Genomic DNA, 24,807 nt, shown 5'->3' on the forward strand with positions numbered 1-24,807 from the left:
AGTGATTCCGTAAATAAACAACAAGAACGAACAAAAGAAACCCATAAATTCAGTCTCTAAAAACCATTACATCCTAGAGACAAAAGACCTTGTAACACCATCTGCTAGCAAACCTCTGCCTAGAACAAAATTTTCTTCCTTTGAATTATCCAGATTCTTCAAGTCTGAATGGACTTCACTGCTTTTAAGAGTGTGGGCTGAGCAAAAGGAGAGAAACACAATAACAGTGACAATTTAACGAAGTCATTATAAAACATACAGGAGAACACATGAGAAGGAGAGGAACTTAAGAATAGACAAGAGAAAAGGTGAATTTGAAAAGAAAGGAGTTTTGTGAGAACATTTCCCATAATAATAAAATGTTAAATTTTTGAGTGAAGAAATCCATTGATTTAGTGTTAAATTTATGATGAAAAGCTGTTGAGGGATATGGCAAATACTGTCGTGGTATTGTGACTAGAAGCAATATAATTCTCCATATATATAAGCTCATGGTCCTGCTTTATTATTCTCTTGAAATATTGGGGACATTCCGAAACTGAAGTTTTGGATAAGACCACTTATGTACTCATTTTGTAAAAGAATAGCAAAACTGATTCAAACTAAGAAGAGGAAATCTGATTTCTGCAGAATAGGATGATTACTGAAACAACAGATGTGAGTAACAGTGGTGCATCTTTCAATGGCAGCTCTTTGGCACAAATATGCATTTGTTTGTAGAATACCAAATGTCTATTTGTAACTGGTCTAAAAAAGTCCCATCTGTGCTTTACCTTTTCCTAGCTAGTTACGTGTCAATATCCACCTCAAAGGGAATGCCTCTTCGCACAGGCCATATATTTTTTGAAATGGTCAAAGTTCTCATTAAATCATATTTTATATTCCTTTTTCTGTTGCAGTTATTCATTCAGGCAGGGGTTGTTTTTTGGGGGATGCGTGTGTGTGTGCTAGGGTGGAATTAATTTAGGGCTCTTACTCAGTTGTATTTCCAACTTTATTGGTTAAAAATGTTTCTTTAGCATCTTGAAAATAAAAATCTAGGTACAGTTGTGGAAATATCTCTCATTCTGCCAGTCAGTCATCCACCATTCATATTAAAGTTAAAGCTCTTTTAGCCTTCACACAAAGTGAGGTAGGGAATAAAAGGAAGAAATAATTTCCCCTTTTTCAGGTATGATCTCCTTAACTGATCATGACCAGCTCAGACAGAAAGTCAAAAAATGAAGTCAGTTACTCCTTTTGAAATTCATTCAGGACCAGGCACTAGTTCAACCATAGCAAGATCTTTTGGCCCTCCCAGGAAGAGAAAGAGATGGAGGGAAAACAAGCATGGAGAAAAACAGCAGACTGTGGAGCACCATTAATACAAAAGTCAAGGACTGTGGGGAGTTACAGGATCAGAAATGGGTGAATATGGAAGCTGAGGAGGGACACGGGGAAGAGTGCCCATATCAGCTCCCTGTGCACCCAGGAGAGATGCAAGGAGCTGGTGGTGGCTTCCTGGGTCCTCTCTGCCCTGGGGGCTTGGATGGCAGGTGAGTGGGCACAGGACTACTAGTACAGGGCACCTCCCACCCCATTTTGCTGCTGCTTCTTCCTTTTGGAGTGAATGACCATGTCAGCTGGAGAAAGAGAAATCTGATGGAGAGGCTTTGGTGATTTGCAGGGCTTTAACTGAAAGATTAGACATGTCTACATTCCCCTGGTTGTCAAAGGTGATACCTCAAGTTGGACTGGGACAGTAGATTAGAAATAGCTTAAACTGTAGTGGCAGGCTACTTTATAACATCCCCAGCAGAATAGTGAGAGACTTTTACCATGAGAAAACAAACAAACAAACAAGTAGCCAGAGAAAAGAAGCTGTTTTCTGTATTTTGCTTGGAGGCAGCAGACGTTTATCATACCTCTTTTGGCAGGACTAACTCTTGGCTCAGAGCAAAGCAAAACTTTCCATGGAGAGTGAATGGTGCTACTGACCCAGACACAGAGGTGTGGGAATATATGGACTAATCCAAGCTGTCTCCAGCAAGGATGCTTTACTGAGGAGTCAGCTGCTACTTTGTAAGGCCTTTGTGGCAAGCGGATTTTTTATTTTTTTTAATTTTCATACAAAGGGGGTTTCCTCCATGCCTGGGCCTCAGAGGCATATCTGCTGCGTGATTTAGAAATCACAACACTGATCACTCTTGCAAGCACAGCCACAGACTGGCTGTAGTGCCTCTGCCAGCAGTCTGAGCCGTGGAAGGCCAGAGGATAATGTTGGCTGAGTCAAATGGCTCTTGAGGGATTTACAGAGTGGATTGCACTTGAAAAGGGAATCCTCTTTTATGTCTGTTCTTGAGAAATGAATGCTAGGCGTTGTTCAAGGTTGTTCAGAGTTGAACAAGTTCTCTGAAACTGAAAGCAGAACCAAATTCTTGTTATTTCCTCAAGGTGCTCCAGTGAAGTCCCTAACACCTGACGGGAGAAGTAAGTGAAAGAAACCCAAGCTATTTATCTGATGTAACAGCAAAGGGTAGAACCAAGCCTGAAGTAGAATATTCTGTTCATTTTACTATCTTATTTGCTGTTGAAGTATCTGCATATCTTTCAGCAGCACATCTATGATGTGATGAACATTTGTCCTGTTGTTTCTTTCTGCTATAATCTTCTCCTTGAGGGAAATGACATTTAAAGTAATGCAGTTTGGACCGAAGTTTAGTTTGAGGACTGTAAGGAGGAGGCAGAGGAAAAAAGTACTTCATTACTTTTAATGTACCTACTTCCCTGTATTTGTGTCAGGGAAGAAAAGGACAAAACCCCAGATTTTTTATCTAATACAACCATACGCATAAACAAATTTTATCTGGAGAGCACAGCAGAAGAAATAATTGACAATGGCTTCTGTGTTAGGAGGTCTTTTAGATACCTGGAGCCTAGATATATGAGCATCAGCAGTAAAATTATATATTTTGACACCAGGGAGATAATTAAAGACACTTAAAAAGAAGCAAGTAAAGTGAGCAGTTGATTCTGAAATAACTAAAGTTTTCATTAGTACCCATTAAAAGTAATTTTCAGTCTTAAGCCCATTGTGTTCTCTTTTGCTTCTATTGAAGTTTACAACATAGTTTAAAAAAATCTCCAAAATGAATTACAGATTGTAAGACCTTTTTCTAAAGAAGTCATGCTTAAATGTGTGATCTTCAAATTATTTCTGTTTTTTATGTGTTTTGCCTATGTTGCTGCTTCCTATATATTTTCAGCAACCTTGGGTAAAGTTTTCAAAACATCTATTTTCAAGAATTTCTGTATTCTTTCAAGTGAATAAAATCCAGTGACAGAAAACTTAACCAGTCCTGACATAGCTGGTTTACCTGTCTGCCAATTGTCACTTGAATATGTCAGAACTAACCTCACAAATCATGTATGTCATTGAATTTTGACAATTTCATTTGGTGTTTTTGCTCTTGTATGGCATCTGACTCTGTCTTTAACTGTATGAACAATCACCAAAGACATTAGGGATACTCATGAAGTTAAGATCATACCTGTGTGCAAATATCTTCCGGAATCAGTGTGTAAGTGATTTATCAGTTGTGTGAAAAAAGTTTGTGGATCTGGGAATGAACCTTTTAGCTTGCAGTCATATTTTGTTTGCACATTGATATCCTATGTCCCTTACAGATGCTGTCATTATATGTTAAATATTTATGTTGTAGTGTCATACACTTAGGATGTAACTCTGATACCTAATATGCAAGCACTCCCTGAAATACTCTATATCCTGTACAATATTAAACGTCTGTATTTTGTTTGGTTCGGTTTCTCACACAAGTGTGAAAAGGAATTTGAAGCTATAAATCACTGTCAGTCAGTCTTTACCTTAAGTGCTAACCACATCCCTGAATCAACAATATGTTTTCCTTCCTTTCCACAGATGGGTTGACCCTGTGGGTTCACCATGCTTTATTACACCTAGAAATTCCAGCCACACTCAGTGATTGCATCACTAACCGCTATTCATTGCTGAGCTTAGGAATGTCTTCTCAGATGATTTGCAATCACACAGCTGAGAGCTTTTACTCCCCTAGCAGAGCTTGCTTTCAAACAGAAAGCCCCATCCTTGTTAATATAATCCTAATAATCAACATAAAATATTATCAACATAAAAAACACTTTCTAATTGCTTCCTTCCCATTTCCTAGGGCTTCTCTTTTAATAACATAGATTTTTATTATTATTGCTTGGTTTCAGACTAATTTATTTTCTGGAATGGGTTTACTTAATTTTCTTGAACTTTGAGTGTGAAGGTCCTGCATATTTAGCTCACCTGGTAACTTGAGATGATATAGAAAACCTTGGAAATCTCATTGTTTGTGCAGTGTTGCTGCATGGGCTTCCAGGATAGCCTGTTCTCCCTTACAGAACAACTAGCCCTCAAATAATTTAAAATAGCAGTTAAAAGCACTGCAATGAATTTGTGATTCAGAGGGAAGAATGTCAAATATTGACTCAGCTGATGATTTCATGCAACATACAGGTATCCCTCAGAAGCATCCCAAATTAGCACTGGCTCTCTGCAATGTAGTCTCATGAAAAGCCCACTTTAAAGTGGTAAGTTCAATAGGATGATGTAAGACATACAGGAATATCTCAGGAAAATGACCTTCCATTGGAATAATGCTGGTTTGCAAGAAACTCAAAAGTCTCAGAAGGATCCTCGTTCATAAGCAGGACATCATCTGAAGGCAAAGAGACAGGCAGACAGCAACTTTCCACCCACCACTGTGGTGGAGGTGAGTCAGTTGTTTTCTTTCTTAGAGCTTCTGGGTGGTTAATATGAAACATAAGCTCCTTTCATCACTGATTTACGCTCTTGCTTTGCAACTGATAGGATAAACCCTATCTTCATTTTGTGTAATTCTGTCTCATCTCATTGATTTTAGCTGAGCTGAGGACCCTATCTTCCAAATGTTAAGTTTCTTTTCTGTTATTGCTATGCTTGATTCATTATTTAACTCTTGCATTGTAATTTTAAGTTTACCTGTGTAGTTTTGAAGCTCCTTACAGTAAGGTATTTTACAATTCCTAACTTCTTGTCTTAATACATATCACTTTCATTAAGCCACTTAGTAACTCTTCACTGAGACTAGAGCCCTAACTTTTCCTTGCATTCTCCTGCGCTGCTTTTATCATTGTCCTCCTCCTGGGCAATAGTAGCTTTCCTGCAATAAAATCACCAGCACACTATGCAGGCTCTTGCAAATAGCTAATATAGAAAACACATTGTCTGTCTTCTTTGCCCTTCTATCCTTTGGCTACTACAAACTGGCATTTTGCTTGCATTTTTCACTTTTTTGTCATCTTCTTCTTAGCACAACTGTGAAGCTGGCTGCTGGCTTCCATTACTTTTCCACAATAACTCTCAGGTCTCCTTCCAGAGAATGGTGCTGGATGAACATTTAATTTAGCACATACAATACTTCTTGCATCAGTTTCTTGCTTGCAGACAAATTACTTGATGTGTGCTAATATTGAACTACATTTACCACCTGCTGGCTCAGATCATCTCAAATGATCCAAAGCTTTTGACTTGAGTTCCACTGTTCCTTGTATTCTGCCTACTTCTAATGCTAGTATTATATTGCAATCCAAAGGTTTATTTTATATGACACCTCTGCCAAATTGTTTACATATGTTAGTTCCCTTAACATTTCCTTATTTCCAACAGCTTTTGGCCCCAGGGTAAAACTGAAGTACGTTAGTGCTGAATGGAATATAGCCGTGCAAAGTAAATACGTGAATAAGGATCAGGCCATACACCAGGTCTCTCCTTTGAAAACTTAAAAATGGAAAGGGCACAATTTTCAAAAGGACTTAAAGCCAGATGAGAGAAACTGTGAAGGACTGCTGAGAGCACAATGCTTAGCAGCCCCAATGGGAATCCATTCTGTCCAAGTTGTTAGGACTAAATGATACTGGAAATGTTCGTACATGAAGATAATCAATGTACACTTCAATTATGATCTGTAAATGCATTTTGGAATTATTTAAGAACTTTTAAATACTCTGGAAACTAACATCACATAAATGTTTTTGTATGCCAGAGCAATTTTTTTGATGGTGCCTACCACTACTTGGAACAGTTTACAGTGAAATCAGATCTTATCAGGTAGCATCTGTAAAGAGAATGACATTGGGTCAAAACAGAGGTCCTCTCAGATAAGAAAGTAGTGATCCCAGTTCCGTAGGGCACCTTGAAGTGGGGCAGCTAATTGTAGGACTGCATGTATGCTCTTTATGAGTGGGATTTGACCCTTGCTCAAAAGCTAAGTCCTAGCTCTGTTTTTACTTCAAAATGAAACAACCCAGCATAAGACTGTCAAAATGTCTAAAGTATAAAGGAATCAACATGAAGACTGGAGATATAAAACAGTCAGTTAGGAGAAGGTTTTTTCTTAAATTACTTGATTATCTGAAAGTAAACCCACCATTTCAGTCAAGTGACAGTGTTTTAAAGGGTTATGAAGAAATAGCAATCTGTGACTTTAATATCCCAGTCCATGTCAGACCTTTACTGGCAGTGCTGCGAAAACATTTCCTACATACTTTCAGCCTTATCATGGAAACTCAGACAGCTCAGGATCACATGGGTTGATAAGTTTTCAACCAAATAAGAGTCAGAAATGCAAAAGAAAAATACCCTGGGAAAGTTTCCTTCGGCTCATGTGTATGAGAGAATATAGTGCATTCCCCTGTCCAGCCTGTAATTAAGATGAAAGGCATATTTCCATATAATTTGCCATTCAGCGGCATGGTTTGCATTCCATGTGGACTGCATCATCTTGATTCTTCTAATGCAATGAAACAAAACAAAAAATGAAATCAGGCTTAGTAGTTGAATAGGATGTGTTATTACAGTGCAGACTATTTTTAACTCTGAAGAAACAAAGCCATTTTAACTGCTAGATTTTTATAAGAATTAAAATATACAGGATCTCCAAAATAATGATTTCTTTGTATAAAATCAACAAAGTACCCTGGCTTGAAAAATTAGCTGATCTCATTTTCTTGCCCTACTACCAGATGGCCAGAGGAAGGCAAAAGAAAAGCGGTAAAGATATCTTTAACCTAACTTGTCTTCAGCTATAGTTTTAGCTTTATAGCTTTCTATGGATCATAAAATGAATCTGTAGGGTTGTCTTGCTGAGCTGCAAGGCACCTTTACCTGTATATGCACAAACACACGTATTCATAGAATCATAGGATGATGTGGGTTGGAAAGGACCTTAAAGATCATCTAAATCCACCCCTCCTCCCATGGGCAGGGACGCCTTCTTCTAGATCAGGTTGCTCAAAACCTCATCCTACTTGGCCTTGAACACCTCCAGGGATGGGCCATCCATGACTTATCTGGGCAACCTGTTCCAGTGCCTCACCACCCTCATAGTGGAAAGTTTCTTCCTAAAGTGTAATCCAAATCTACCCACTTTCAGATTAAAACCATTACGCCTCATCCTGTCACTGCACTCCCTGATAAAGAGCCCCTCCCCTTCTTTCCTGTAGTCGCTCTTCAAGTACTGGAAGGCTGCTTAAGATCTACCCATATCCTTTTCTTCTCCAGGCTGAACAAGCCCAATTCTCTCAGCCTTTCCTCATATGGGAGGTGCTCCAGCCATCCGATCATCTTCATGGCCCTCCTCTGGACTTGCTTTAACAGATCCATGTCCCTCTAACTTCTTAACCTTTAGCTCTGTGCAGGTCTGACTCACCGTGCCTGGTCTCATCAAAGTGAATTAGAGCCTTTTTTCTCTAGTCAGAAATATGTTATGAGTGATAAACTGTTGGTAGCTCTGACAAACTGGAAAAGGTTTACAAATAGTTTCTGTTTCTGCTGCAGTTCCATTGACTTTAGAGGAGTTCAGGAAAACCTGAACAGTTAAGTAAATCATAAATAATTTAGGAGTTCCTGAGAAAATGTTCCCTTGTAAGATTTGTAGTACTTCCTGATTCCATCCGTGCTAGAAATGGCATAAGGACAGTCTTTCTCGTGGTAAATTAATATTTCCATATTTTGTCTGCACTGGAATGAAGAACAGCAGAGGTCACACAAGTAAACAACTGAAAAGAGAAAATAAGTCAAGAACTTTTTTCAACCCCAAACATAGCTTGGTTCAATTTTTATGCTAGGGTCTGTGCTGATTTTTCTTTTATATAAACCTGCTTGTCCAGCATTATTAGTGGCTGAATCCCAAGGAGATGTATGCTTAAAGTCAGATGTCTGGCCATAGGTCTATGGGAAACAAAAATGTCAAGACAAATCTGAAGAAACCACAGAGCCCTTCAAACTTGGATTCTTTATGCAGATATACTGCCTATACTGGGGGCCCAGCGAGGCCATTGGAAAATTGTCAGTGTGCTGAGGATCAGGCCCCTGACGACGAGGCTTTGCCTCGGTGTCCTTAGCTGGGCTTTAAGCAGTGTTGGGAATGGGCAGAAAGGAGAGGACATTTCTCCAACACCCTGTTGCACAAATAGAGCAAGCTCTCTTCGTGCCTTTCCTTGCCTACGCAGCAGCTGTTCTGGAGTTTTAACACTCCATTTTGGCTTGGCAAAATCCGCACCTGAAGAGATTCTTACAGTTTAGTCATTTGCTTGATAGCTATGCATGGTTTCTAGAATCTTTATACACTCCCCCATTACTCCTTCTCCTGGAGCTTCTGCATCCATGGTGGGCTATCACCATCAGGAGAAAATGTCCACTCAGTATACAGAAAAAAAAGAAGGTTTATTAAGAGCTAACAGATCACTTTCTGTCTGGTACATACCGAGATTCTTGAAATAATGGATAACTAACACATCTCTGCCTGTTGTGGTCCCAGATAAGGGATGTGAGGCTGCACAGCGGTGAGACCCGGCCAAAGAATGAAACCTTTTAGCACCTTTTGCTCCTGTGTCTTCCTTCTGAGAAAAACCAAGTTGTTGCACTTCTGCCCTCTTGCTGGGTATTGTGGCCAGCATTACTCATTCTTCATTTTTCCTCTCCCACCCTTCTCATGTTTTTCAGGACCAGAGGGATTCAAACAAATTGTTCCTGAATGGTCCTCAGGAACATTTGTTGGGCTCAGGAAGCAGAGAGCAAATGAAGATGTGGAAGCAGAGCTTCATGAGGAAACCTGGTTTCCCACGTGACACCACTCAGGGCAGTGATAATGCAAACCTAGGATCTCACTGACAAGCCTGAATCTCACTAGACACCCTTTGTATATCAGAACACAAGCTGTGGTCTTTTCAGACCTACTTCTGATGAAGGATGGCATAAAGGAAGAATTAATACAGGAGTAGAGGACAGAAGGAACAATGCTTCCATACCATTTGGCATGTTGGTTTGTTCTGTTGAGATTTTACACCTTGTCAGTGTCTGTGACAGATAAACCTGAGAAGTTTCAGAGTTCAAAAATCAACTTGTGTAAGTATTTAAAATGTGGATGTTTATCTGAACCACATCTGAACTGTGCAAAATAACTTCTTAGGACCTCTCTGTTGGGCTGGAAATCTTGTAAGAACAGGCTTTCTCGTGACATTTCCAACACTCCTGCTTCCTGTCATAGCAGTGAAAACAGCCGTCCTCATGGTATTTCAACAATTCTTCTTCTAAATGGAAAACAGAAGTGGAAGCTGGGGGGAAATGCATGAGACATCTCCGAACTTTGGAAATCTGCTGCTTTCATTCTAGAAAAATTTAGGGTTCAGAAGCTTTCATATTTTTTTCTAAATCTATTCTACAGAAGGAAGAGCACAGAAGATGAACTGAAAATGCCACTGGAATAAAGGAGTGAATCAAGCCATCTCCCTTTTTCTATTTAAAAAATCTCAGAGACACTATATTTGGTGAAGTTGAAAGATAGCATAATTAAAACAGATAAATATCTTTTTTCACATAGCTTATAATTAACTTCTGTAGCACATGGCCACAGGATATCACGGAGGCCAAAAGTCTGACAGGATTTAAGAAGTGATGGGTCATTTATACGGATATTAAAAATATTTGCTCTCACTTTGGATACAGTTATATTAAAATATTTGCAAGGGATATAAACTCATCTGCCTCATGGTATAATCCAGATCCTAAGTGAAGGGTGTTTGGGAAAAATTTGTGTTGTTACATGCATTTTAATTATTGTTCTTTTATTGAATATTAATGTGACATACTTGGTATTAGAGAATAGAGGATATTGGTCTAAAATAAACAAATGTATGAATTACTATTGCTTTGCATAGCATTCCTTTAAATGCATTGCATTAGAGGACCAAAATATGGAAACCGCATGTGCTGATATAGGGGTCATTTCCTTTAGCAGATGTAAGGTAAGACATAAGCCCTTGTTTACAATCAGCCGCAGTTTACAATCACAACAGCTTAGTAGAACTGTGAATCCTTATGTCTTTAACACAGATTTTTTTTTAAAAAAAAACAACATGTATTTTAACTGAACCTAACTCAGTGTCTACAGGAGATCAGTTAGAGATCTTTTCCAGCCTGTAATATGTCATTCCCTCAAAGGGCACTGCAAATAGTAGCACATTAATCTTGATAATAGCCAGTGAGTAAAAATATGATAGATTATCCTACCTATATATGGAGGAATGAAACAGAACAATTAATAAATTTATAGAGATCTGCATGATAAACCAGTAGGAAAGCAGAATTGCAGCTCTGATGTTCAAGATTTCTGTATCTATTAGTAATACATCAAATCATAGTATCTCTTTTCCGCATCTGTGGATGCATATAGGTGTGAACATTTGCAACAACAATTCTCAAAAAGGTAATCTATTTGACAGCATGAACTGATCAGAAAACAGAATTTCTATCCCCACTGGAACTTTCAGTATTTCAAAGCTGGTTTTCATTTGAAATAGAAATACAATCTAAAATATTAATTTTTCCCCATGAACAAAAGTTTTCTTCAAAATCACTGAAGTGTTTCATTTTGATAACATCCACTTCATGTGACATTAATTCCCGTGTTAATACATTTTAAATTGACCGTGCTGAAACACTATAGTGTATTACATTTTAATAAAACAGGTATTGCATGTAATAGTATATAATTCACTGAACACACTACATAGCTTTAATATTAAAATTACAGTCCTAATGCAATTTAAAAGTTAGAACAAGATCAAAGCATTGTTCGTTCTCAAAATGAAATATTTCAATATGATATTCAAAATGGTACATCCTCAGACTTCTCTTCAACAAACATAGCTGATATTGCAAGTTTCCTTAAAAAACTTCCAATTAAAAAGAAGCCCAAACAACGACTTGTATTTTCCATCAGGAATCATTTCTACTGAAAAATTTTCATCCAACTTTCTGAAAATTCTAAGCCATGTTCCTTATGTAATTGCAACTGGTATAATTCAATGGCGAGAAAAACTGCTGCTCTTGTTGTAGTAGAAGTCGTGGAGAAGCACTCATTAAAGCAAAAGAAAAATAGAAATGATGATTGCAGATAGCCTTTAGGTTACTGTCTGGTATAATAAAACACTTCCTCTTTGCACAGTAATGAGCAAACCAGATGTATCCTGTAATGAGGAGAGTAGGAATACGGTTAGCTCAGTAAGGTATGAAACTGCATTTCAGCAATCTAGAATGATTCTGAACAAAAATATATTTTCTCTGGATCTCACTGATTAACGAAATCTCTTTAGATTATGAATTAACATTTACAGCAATAATAACACTATAATAACAATGTGGGGTTGAATCATGCTCTCATTCCTCCCAAGTGCTATCTCATTCACAAGTAGTCCTGCCTGGGGGTTGAAAAGGCTGTAGCTGATGCAAATCCTTGCCTTAACTATTCTCCTCCCTTTTCTGCATCTATGTAGCTGTATCTATATTTAATCTACCTAGCTATCTGTATCTATGGATGTCTACACCTATACCTCTACCTATGTCAAATCTATGTGGAAAAGAAGTATTTGTACCTATTTCCTTTTTCCTGTGAATGGATGCTTGACACAAAGATACAGGAAAAACAGAGAGCCATTTTCAAGACTCCTTCATAAAACCCAGTTGCTGAGACATTCTTCTGAGGGTAGGTGCATGTGATTTTGATCCGGAGCAGTGAGCAGCAGGATGCTATCCTCATGGATAACTGTGAAGCAGCTGCTGATGCTCCGTGACTTCATTTCTTTCAGAGTTGCCTAAAGGTACTGTCTGCAGGACATGCTGCAGAGCCCATTCATCTCTGCAGTCCCTGGGGCGTCATTGGTCCCCTGAACAGTGGATCTAGACCTAGGAGAGGAGAGAGGTAGGAGTTACTAGCAGAGTGAAGGGGTAGAGAGAGGCAAATCCCATTTTGTTTATCATTATAGGCCAGAGTCACCTGCTGAAGTTACATTTCCTTGTGCCCATCAGCCATACCTCTTTTTGAAAAAAACAGAAGTGAGATATGGATTTATATACATGGACAAATGAAAGTAACATAGACTATATTTAGTATATAGTACATATATGTTGACAGTGGCCCAGGATGGAAAGATGAGACAACACAAGTGTGTTAAGATGGGAGAGCTCAGTCTGGTTGTAAAGAATTTTTTTTCACTGCAAGGTCAGTGAAGCAGTGAAATACGCTGCCCAGAAAGCTTGTGCAGTATCCATCTCTGTAGGTTTCGAAGATTCTACTGGATAAAACCCTGAGTAATTTGAGTTGACCTTATTAATGACCATACTGTGTGCGGATGGTTGAACTAAATGATCTTCCTGTGTCATTCCAACATGAAGCATCCAATGATCCTGTGGTAGTTTGAAAGTCTCTTTCATATTTCAGAATAATTTTTTTATTCTTTGAGAAAAATTTTTAAACTCAATTTCATATAAATCTCTTTGAATTACGGGTGATACAGGGATAAATTAATTTTGCTGGAATAATACCTGAGAACACATTATGCTTGTGTTGTTTTGTTTTTTCTGGAGGGTCTGTTACCTTACCAGCTAGAAACTTGCGGTGCTTTTCTTCCAGGTCATCAAATTGACTAACTATGTAACAGATGGCACAACATACAATGTAAATATAGCAACATGCAGCTAAAAGGCTTGTACAACTATGCCATATTGTACTTCAGAGCATGTTATTAATTAGCCACATGAATATAAAAAAAAAAAAGTGTCTCTCTTTTTCTTCCTCTTCTAGCTGCTCTGTATAATTTTCATCTAACAGATATTTCTGCCCCTTCTGCTTGGTAAGATTATGTTTGCTCTAAGGAACAGTAAGTTCAGCTTCCTACGTGACATTTGGCAGCTAGTCTCAAGGATGTCATACTAGGCAAAACAAAAACATACTCAAGGAAAACCATACTTTAATTTTGGTGTGTTTGACTCACATATCATTTTACACGAATATTTTTCCCCTAAACCAGGTAGCTTCCTTGCATTCAGATTCCTCTCATAGACTCACATAGCAGTCATGCACAAATTTTATACAGGCTTATGCAGAAAAGGAATTGCATAAAAAAGATTAACCATCTACTGGTTTTGTAGCCATTTTCTTTAAATTGTGGCAAGATCATCTAATCTTTATCTGAATCAACAACTTGAGAAGTCCTAAAGCAGAGCTTTACAGGAAAATGTAATACTTTGATGGAGAGAAAATGGACCCCAAAGAAGGAATGTGCAAACAAAACTGTAGGTCTCGTGAGCTTGTAGAGAACAGAGAAGCATTCAGAAATCACAATCTGTTTTCAGTCATGACTATCTTGTAAAACTGAAATGAGGCATGTTATCTACAAGCAAGTGAAGCTAATGATTTTCAAGTGGTCCTTTCTTCTGAGCAATGAAGAGCAAACTCGAAGAAGGTAAAGTAAGAAATAATGCAACATTTTGCAACCAGAAGAATAGAGTTATTTAAATTTACCCATTCTAGTTGATAGCTTTTCTGACTGTGGACAAGGAAAACATTTTAGAACTTTCTCTAGAATGCCTCTGTAAGTATCTTTGAGATATAACATTCGAAATCCCCAAAAGTCATTTAGAGTATAATTCACACAGACTGCTTTGTAATGCTAAAGTTTATTTAACTCTAGCTTAATGTGAACTTACTGCAAAAAGATGCTTTATTGTCATTTTTTCAAATGGGAAAAAATGAGGACCAGTTAATCCTTGATTTTTGGAGTGATGTCATAAAACTACACAGATGTCATAAAGGTGACCCTCCTGAACACTAAAGTAAGTGAGAATTCTTCTATTAGTACTGGCAGATATTTGATTTGATTCCTTCCCCATATGTACAACACCAGCAAGAAGAGAAGCCTTCCAGGTTGCTGAAAAAAGTAGTGCAGCACTCCTTTTCTATGCTTCATAGCTCAGAAAGGGAGTATATCCCACAGAAACACCATCCATCATCCCCAGGTTCCTGGGGAGCTGTGCTATACTCTACCATCTACTCAGAGCTGTGGTTATAAGAAACAGTAGAAGTTAAGAAATTTAAAACCTGACCTTCACCTCGTATAAAATGACAGATTCTATTGAAATCAGTGCCAATTTCTAGTCTATGACTTTTATATATATATTTTTTTTATACATATATAATGTTTAAGTTTAAATGGGGCATTTGAAATTCAGTGTTAAGTTTCAGGTACACACACCCATGCAGAAATCTTTGTATGAATTAGAAATAAACACGTATGCAAACTTGCATATATTCTCATCTGTTCAACTTTCTCTCTGTACATTTTCAAATAAACTCTTTGGGATTTGAAGATGCATCACCAGCTGAGAAAAACTGACACCCTGCAGACGCTGGTGTATATAATCTAAAATACATTATCCCAAGGAATTTTTTTCTTTGCTTGTGCCTGTGGTAAAAAATTGAATCTGTATGTCAGAAGAGGTTCAAAGATTTCGTTGGTGCTCTTTAGGTGGTTTCAGTTTACAGAGGCTGTTTCTAGGGAAATAGTGCCCTGTATACTTGCCAGCAGGCTCATTTGGCTCATCTAGCAGCAATTTGTTTAGTTTATATGTACAAGATTACAGCAGGGGGTAGTAGCAGAATTTAGAGAAGCACAGGAAAGGAGAAGCTGCAGCAGAAATTACTTGGTACCCTAAGCAACACAAACAACAACAACCAAAGAATGAGAGCCAGGCAGGAATTGGATTGTCCAGGATACTCTCCTGATGCTGTGCCTAGTGATCTTGAGCTCTCAGGCAGCAGAACAGTCCTCGTGCAACGAGGGGAAAAAAAATATAACAAGTACTTCTGGAAGCTGCAGGGCTCTTTCCCAGGATGAGGGATTCTGCTTACCACACCCAGTATCAAGTGTTTTGAAACCAACAACAAAGCCCTGCATAACAAAAGAAGAACAGTAATAACACTAATAGTGCTAAAATAAGAATTTTGGCATATTCCACTGAGAATCTATACAACAAGCAAATATGTTAAACAACCAGTAATCTTGGCAAAAAATAACTGATGGCAAGAACTGAGTGAATTATTTCACAGCAGAACACCTTCTGCTTGCATTGGGCTCTTTTGTGCTAGTGGGATATCCAACAGAACATCACAGATTTCTCAAGCGCTTTTTGTATTTGAATACATCTTTTTTACGCTTTCTATATTCACCAATTTTACTTGAAATTAGGCCCCTATTACAATTATGCTACTGGGAGACATTGCATTTTTCAGTTCTCGGTGTGTTGCATAAACATATCTATAGTCACTGACATATTAAAGAGTTAGCTCATGCAAATATCCAGTTGCATAACTTCAGAAGTCAATTGCATGGCTAGAAATTCATTTACGTACATGTGCATTGCAAGCAAGCACAAAGAAGGTGTAGGTGAAGTGCATTAGTTAAAGATGCAGATGAATATGTCCAGAACAACAAAATACATACATTATTATTTAAGATTTTTCAAGTGCTTAAATTCTTTGCAAACTAGGGTGGAATTACACTTAAAACTAAGCCTATGATTCAGTATTTTATTGAATCAAGGCTCATTTGTAGGAGCATGGGGGGGCACATTTTGTGCCAGCTTTGCTTCTTAAATGTCTGCATGGCCATATTTTTGTTTTCTTTATTTTAGATTCATTTTACAATGACAGGCCATAAAAAATTTCGTTTGTGTTTGGGAAAGTCCAAACCCAGCAGCTCTCAGGAGCTGTTGATTTATGGTGTCCTGCCTTCACGATCTTGCAATGAGCATTTGTTCTGATGATGATGTGATGTTTGTGATTTCATATCCTGCTGTGGAGCTTCAGTGTGAGAAGGCGTATTTTGGAACTACGATGAACTGGAATGTTGCCTCACCTACTCATGCAGTTTCAGGTCCAATGAATTGATTTAATCTCTTGCTCTTAATGAAAAACAGTTGTTATTTTTCTTAGTCTCCACTGGGTTCCTAGATCACATCTACAGTGGTCTGACAATTGGTGACAATAAGTGTTTAAGTGTAACTCTAAGTTCTTTGTGGGAAAACTGGCTTTCAACAGTTTTTAACTATCAGAATATGAAATAATTTTAATATGTAGTCATATCTATTTATCCACTGATTACATTGAGCATTATTGTAAGTATCACTGGCCACTTCAGCTATCTGAACAGAACTTCCCTTCTTGCAGCTTGTGACCATTGACTCTCAAGCTGTTGCTGTGCTCCTCTGAGAACAGTTGACCTCCACCTTGTCCGTATCCTCCCATATCATAGCTGAAGAGCACAGGAAAATAGTCAATCAAGCTTTTCCTAATAAAATTGAACATAAATAGTTGTCTACCTTCTTGAACAGATGATTCAAGATGGTCAGCCTCTAATCTCAGGTGAATGCCTAAAGTCAGAAGTAACTCTTCCGCTCTCCCTGTATTTGCCTTGTTCAACACCCGTACATGTACTACCATAAATCACAGATGAAGATTCTGTTCTCAACACCATCATGCTTGAAGATATGCTGATTCCTGGCACTGTCTGGTTTCAGGAATGTGTTGCCAAAGAAAGAATGTTGCCAGAGGTACAAGTTAGCAAATGAGGAGGTGAGTTCAGTGACCTGCCAGTGACCACGCAGACTGAAACCCCTTCACCCAGTTGAAGGCACTTGGGTCTGACTCTTAGAAAACTAGGAGAGAGAAAGGAGCATCCCATTGGGCAAGAACTGCAAAACGTGCCTCTGAGGAGCAGCAAAGGATGAGGACAAAACTTCTGGAAGCAGATGTATGCAGTCAGTTCAGAGATTTTTCTGAGTCACATCTCTTGCTGAGCCATTGTACTGAGGTACAATTCCCTACACATGAAGTGGAGTACAATTAATTTACTGCAGGTCGTACTCCATCAAATATGTCTTTTCCACATTTGTTTCACCCTCTTTGGTATGTTTATAAGACAAATAGAAATTCTAAAGGTACAGAATCGGGCACTAACATGGGATGAATATTCTGTTCTCAATGCCATCGTGCTTAAAGATATGCTGATTGAAACAACGTTGAAATAAGGTGCTATGCAGTGAGAATATGAAAAAAAATAACGCCATCAATAATATCTACACCTTGACATATTATGAGGCTGTTTAAGCCAGAACTCAATTCAGGATAAAGCAGTATCAACCATTCAGTAACTGATAGCTCCCCATTCTGGGTTCTGCCAGTCTTTCACCTCTTACATATTATCTTTTGCCTTCTTTTCATGCACACTTTCCCAAAAAATGCACTTGGCTGCATTTGGCAAACTTCGGCTTTCATTGCATACTAAACAACATTTGGAGCACAGGGGAAAGCAATGGTTGATTGAAAATGGCAAGTGGTGGAAGAAATTTGCTGCAAAGCCATTCCTTGCTTATAGTGTGGCTTCTTTTCCATCTTTACTTACTGGGAGGACAAGCACTACTATACAGATTGCATAGGCAGCTGCCTAGAGCAAGGGCTAGCAAAAGGCAGCAAGTAAATCCATTAATGCCTGTATACTGAACTTTTCCCGAGTGTCTGTAGCCCCTTTTGTTGTTCTCTCAGGCCTCTGTTCTGGATGTAGGAGCCTCTGAGAGAAAGATGGGTATGTTTCCAAACTGAAGAGAGTAGCTGGAGTTTAAACACTGAGCTGCTCTCTCCCACCTCTTTCTTCTATGCACTTCGTCATGACAACAGATACTTTTGGCAAAAGGTAGACACTCCTGTGGAAAAACACTTGTGTCATCTTGACTGGCACAGAATCATGAAAAAACATGCCGAGAACACATATTGCACTCAGTCATGATTTACTTGCAAAACAATATTGTATTCTTAGCGTTGTAGAAATAATACCTTTATTATTACTGTTGTTACTGTAAGGTTATTATTCCTGTAAAGGCATAATGTGGATATAGTGGGTGACCTGAGAGGGTTTCTGTTAACAACTTTTATGGTTTCCTTAACAATTATGAAATACTTTCACTGTTTGCACTTGAGCTACTTGCATAGAAAGTAGCCAGAAATCTCTCTTGCTTTTCAAGCATCACGGGTCTTACCCCTTCGATTTTCTAACCATATTCTCTACCATTGAAATCATTATTTTCTGTAGGATCATATCCATACAGGATCCAGAGCAGAAATTACATTGCATATCAAAAAGCTGTATTGCACTGTTACGTCCTGCAATAGGAGTTGCTGATGGCTGTAAAGGAAAATAGCAGCATGCAAAGTGATTCCTTAATCTCAGGAGCGTACATTCAAAGGTGACTTGATGTTAAGCTTAAAAACAGTTGTTAGTGTTGGTTATTTAAACTCAATGTAAGCAATGTGAGCTAAATCTAATGATGGAGACTTGGCACAAAATAAACTTTACCAACAAATAAAGCATTAATCATAGGCTATAAAGAATAAATAGTTTCCATAGCATTTTGCAAACTTTTCAGGAATAATCACAACGCACATCCTAGCAGCATGTAGGAGGGAAACTGCAAACAAGAAGTTGCAGTAACATTCCCTATGTACTTTTTTAATGCTTAATGAGAGTATACAAGGCTTTCCTACTATCATCTTTAGAATACTTGTTATAAATGGATTTTAGCCCAGTTTTTAAAGATGTAGATTTAACATACATGAAAGTTGTAGTAAAGAAGGATTTTTTAAAGATTTAAGATTTGTAAACACCTCTGGGTCTAAGGCCCAGATTTACCTGTGCCTATTTCATTTGGTTATCCCACTGGATGAGTTAAACGCTTCTTTGTTTTATTCTTGTGTGTACTATAATGAAATAGAATAAAGAATATAGAACAAATTACAGCTTCCTCTCCTCCTCTTCCAACTAGGCCATCATTGCTCTTTTCTCCTTATACCTTTCTGTCACTTTGAAAGTCTTTTTAAGACCTTGTTTGCTCCAGCACAAAACTGATAACAAAAGTAAATGTTTACATTGTAACTGGATTCTGGGGAAGCAGAACTGCAGAAAGAACAAGGAAGGTAATGGCATCCTTTCTCTAAGCAAGTCTTACCTTTTCATTGGAGAAATAACTTTGATTTCAATGAAGAAGAAACTGCTGATTTATTTTATATTAAATAGGATATGATACTTTTAAAGACAGCTGCCAATGGAGAAGATTTTTGTTACAATTTGATCTTCTAGTTTGAAACTGCCCAGTTTTTCATTTGTCATGAAACACAATGAAATTTCAATTAACGCTCTCTTTCTGAGCCACAAGGGCAGTTTGACACTGCGAATAGTTAAATCACCCTTGGCAAGAGTCTTATTCTGGCATAAATTCTATAATGAGGAATCCAGATTACTAGCATAATTTGAAATGTGAGTGCCCAGCACTTAATCTAGTACCATTTGCTTTTGTGCTAAATAGTAATGCCTTTAACATAGCCATTAAGAATGTATATAAGTTTAATTGGTTTCATATTAGATATTTTCCTTTTAATTGCACCTTTAAATTTCTGTTCAATAAACAAGCAATTGCAAAGTCCTCCCACCTCTGCTTCCTCGGCTTCTTCAACTCTACTGCTGCATGGGCTGGAGGGACTCGGTTCAGCTGGCTTTGTACACCAATCAGTAAAAATGCACAAACTGTCCCTAAAGGATTTAAACCACATTTCATTGAAGAAAACAGGAACGCAAGATCTAGACCTCTCCCTCTTAATGGTCCTTGGATTTTCAGTGATTGTCTAATTCAAGTCTTCAACACTAAAATCATCCTTTGGTACTCTGACTTAATAAAACCTTCCTATGAGAACTGAATTAGAAGTGCCATAAGGGCAGCTTATGAAGCAGAACGCCACTGACTGTGAGTAAGGGTATTAGTGTCTGGTGTTGGGGCCATTTCCTCATCTATGATTCATGCAACTCTGTTCCTAGACCTGCAGTACATAGCTCAGCTATGGCTCTTGCAGTGTTAGCAAAAAGAAGCTTCTCTACTGCCTCTGGAGCACCACTAAAGACAGAAGCATCCTGGACTCAGTTGTGGTCCACCCAGTGTTCTAGGAAAGAGGTTGGCTGGGCCAAGAATAGCCTCATCTTGGCATATATTTGCCCTAAATGACCACTGCTGCCACAACGCAAACTGTTGCTCCACCTTCCCTGTCTCTTTCACCCACCTGCCATGCGGAAGAGGTGATGTAGCTCTGCAGAAGTTGTCTCACCCCTGCACAAGGGAGATGGAACAGGGAAAGGAAGGGCCAGATGTTTCCCTTTATAACTCCACAGCTTTGTGTGGTCTGGCTGCATTGCTGTATGTGCATTACACGTCAAGAATACATGGCTGGTATACTTAAAGCATTTAGTCTGAATAAAAAATAGGATCCTCCAAAGTGTTTGTAAGTGTACTAGTCTCTTTATAAAATGTTGTCATGCTTCAAAGTTTTGTCAGAGGAACAAGGAAAGAACCAGAAGGTTTTATGTTCACAAAGCAACTTTAACTAAGCTGTTATCCATATCACACATATGTAATATCTTGAAATAATTTGTAGTACTTCTTTCATACTGTATTTTGAAACAATGTTGTACGTATTGTTTGGATTAAGGAAAAAATAATTAAATGTATTTATATGCTATTAGAAGGCCAGAAAAGAATGCCTCTCATTTTTAATCCGACTCTCACAAAACAGATGTGATTCTTTTGCATTCTCGTGGACCGTCAGTGTCTAAGTAATGAATTCATTCCTTAGTAATATGCTTTTAAGTGTATGTCTAAAAGTGTTTGTAAGGGAAGGTGATCACTGCCTGGGTTAGTCCATTAGTGTTAAAATGGCTACATAAAATGGGTAAATGGTTTCCCCAAACCATGGTCTCTTTCAGCCTATACCATCTTCCAGAAGGTATTGGCTTTAGGAATATGAGTGTCTAATCCAATAATACCTTGCTTGAATTAATTTTTACTATTGCCATTAAAAATAACAGAAATGATACTGTGTTAACTCTAGAATGCCCTGAAGAGGCTAGAAATTGTAGGGTGCAAGAGAAATGGTAAAGTAAAATGGAGATGGAGTACAGCGAAAACAACTGATGAATGCTCCTGCATTCCACTGGACTTCACCAGCTCTCATATTTATGACTGCTACACCAGTGTTTTTTTCGACAGTGCATCTGACAGACAATTCATTTGCTAAATAACCAATCTGATGTGCATACTCAGGCTGAATTCAGCAGAGATGGATACAGGTAGAAACAGCAATGACATTTTTTTTTGAAAGTTGAAAATTACATTCATGGCTTTTTTCAGTGGCGGCTTCCATTTTTCATCCATCTGAAAGATGGTGAGGGTGCCCTTACCCTGGCGCTTGCCATGAGCTAATCTTGTGAACGCTTATTGCAGGTCTTTGACTGCTGCCAGTTGCGGGTCAGGGGTAATGGTTTGGCTCTTCTCCTTAACTACCATCCAATCCAATGCAGCAAATGACCTCTACTAGGGTTTGGGGTCAGAGGAAGGGGAAACAGCTGGACCAGGACCTCAAAAATGGCAGAAGATTGTTTTACCCCAGAGCATTTGATTTCAAAGGGAACTATTTTTTGTTGCTCTCCTGGTCCTTAACAAGCTGCAATGTAAACCTATGGGAAAGGCAATGTGGGTTCCAAAGTGACTATGCCATACAGCAAATGTTCTTGATGAGACAGATGGTCTAGAGACAGATGGTCCAGAGACAGATGGTCCAAAAGTGCTGGAAGCATGTAAAAGGAATGTACACGTGTTTTATGGACTCTGAGCACACATACAACCAAACGCAAAGAGATGGTATCAGAGATTTATTGACCTCCATAGAGCAGCTAGGAGCAATCACACAGCAAAAGCAGAAAATCCAGGCGTGCAAGTTCATGGGCTGAACTATGACACTTCTCAGATTCTCTGATTTGTTTTGCGGGGGTTTTTTACTGCTCCCACAACAATATCTTCTGGAAATGTTTCTGCTCAACATCTAAAGAAAAGTCTTCCCTTTGTATTTCCACCTCTTGTTGTTGATAAAAATTTTGAGCTAAAAAGCTTTTATTTTTTGAAGTTCATTGTGCTCATATGTGTGTGTGTAGTAAAGCTGAAAGACGGTGTTAAACACAGTTCATCTTTCGAAGTTCTCCTGTTAAATATGTCCTCTTATTCCGTTGACTTACATATTTTAAAGTGCTATCATTATTTTGTGTCCAAATAAGTTGTTCTGCTCAAATCTTCTCACTCTGAATCAAGAAGTAAATTTAGAAGAGGGGGCATGTTTAAAGTATGAGTGGATAGTGGCTGGGGTCTCAGCATCCTGGCCTCACAAATACCACTGATCCCCACAGCAACAAAGACTAGAAGACAAGATTTTATTGAAAAACAACAATTTTGCTCAGATAAGAAATCTGTGTATCTTCTTCAGTGAAAAACAAGCTTTTCTCACAGTTCTCTTCACTGTCACATCACAACAGGAAAAACTGGTGGAAGAGGTCAGCTAAAAGTCCTGCAGAGAAGTGCAGGAAGAGTCTCTAGGATTAAAGTACACACTGCAGTGGGTGTGCAGCTGTGAAGGTCTTTAAAATCTGCTCAGCTGTATAATGAATGAGCAAGGTCTTGACACATTTCCCAGAAAGCACTGGTAAATGAATCTTAATGTTCTAGTCCTGTCCTGCCCTGCTCCCCAGCTGAGGGTGGTGAGACAGCCCTGTCTATGAGACCTGGCCTCATGGGAAAACCCCCTGGTCCCCATGCCTTGGCCCCAGGGATCCACTGGCCCACATTTTGCCCTAACACCTTTAATCATACATGATGCTTTTTTGATCCAAATTCTTCTAAACCAGGGTGTCTCCACTCTTTCAAGAACCACACATGCAGAGTGATTTGTCTCTGACCCCTCTTTTCCCATACACAGCAAACTCCCCCATCTCCTCATCAGCTGCTCAATCTGAAATGTTTGTGTGAAAAAAGTATGTAAAAGGTAGTATTGAAAGTACTTGTGTTAATTTAACCCATCACATATTTTGGTTTCACAGGTGGAAGTCAGCATTGCATGATCAAGTATCTTCAGGCATTTCTCAAGCTGCAGGCACTTTTCAGTCACTTAGGGAACAATTGCTGTCAAACAATGGGAGGCAAGTTTGGGTCTACAAAGTGGTGCAATGTGTGTTTCTCATTTCGCAGTAAAATGGTGAAAATATGAGTATGTTTTAAATATGATCATATAATTGATGCTACACACATATTATGTATGACAGCAGTAGTGCATAATGCTACTTAAGATCCATCCTAAGGTGGATTTTGAAGCCATCTTAAAGTATTTGAAGGTCATAAACACCACACAGGCAGACAAATTACCTAGGGTAGTGTAATACACTTAATAAGGAGAACTAGGATGCAATGGAACAAAGTGAAATTCAGGCTGCATATCACAAAAATTTTCCTAACAGCAAAGTCTATTAGCCTGTGGACGAGCCTCCCAGGGGAAGCGGTGGAAGCCCCACAGTCTGAGTCATTTAAAGCTAGACTAGAAAACATTCGAGAATAATCCTGAATTGGCAGAGAGTAATCCTACATTGGCAGGGAGATGGAAAAGATGACCTAATAGGTCTTTTCCATCTCTAGCTTCTATGATTCAACTAAGGTATGTTGCTGTGTGTTATGTATCGGGGCATGCCCAGCCCATTAACTCTAAGTTCCACGTCAAAGTGGAAATGTTGAAATTTTACTTTGGCAGCAACTAAATTTGCCTTTTCAGCAGACAGAGAGAGCTTTGTGTTCCTAAAGCATTTGTTCATTTTTAAGGCCTGTGTAGAGAATGAGAATATTAACAATAAATCTAGTACAAATTGTGCTGTCTTTTACATGAGAAGGATCTTCTCTGTTTCTTTTGAGTTTTTTTTCCTCTTTTCCAGCATGCACTATGAGAGGCAGTCTTCTGTATTTCTGTATTCTGTATGTCTATGTATTTCCATGTCTGTTCCCATCATTATCATGTTCAGGTGTCTGATGGACACAGCATTGCAAGGAGCAGCACTTAGTTCACAAGCAGAGCCGAATCTTGCAAATGTATAAGCATTTATAAGCCATGAGTCTACATAGAACATTGCTATTCCCACATCTGCACTGCTTAAGTACATTGACTCAATGGACCAGACTCTCAACTTGATGTGAATCACTGCAGCTGTACCTACTGAAGAGCCGACTGGCGTGGTTTTATTGTAATTGTGTGACTTTTGATGTGCTGCTGGGAAAATACACTGGAACAGATCCTCTGACTGGCCAGGTTAACCTTGCATCACTCACGCAGCACAACACAAATGTGATCTGCCTGCAAAAGGTTCGTAGGACGTGTACCCTGCCAGGAAAGCTCTACACTTTCAGAAAACTGGCAGATGCATCACAGCTGCTTCTCAAGCTCTCTGCAGAGTCAGGGAAGG

Source organism: Cuculus canorus, chromosome 3 (assembly GCF_017976375.1).
Source record: "Cuculus canorus isolate bCucCan1 chromosome 3, bCucCan1.pri, whole genome shotgun sequence".
Lineage (NCBI taxonomy): Eukaryota > Metazoa > Chordata > Aves > Cuculiformes > Cuculidae > Cuculus > Cuculus canorus.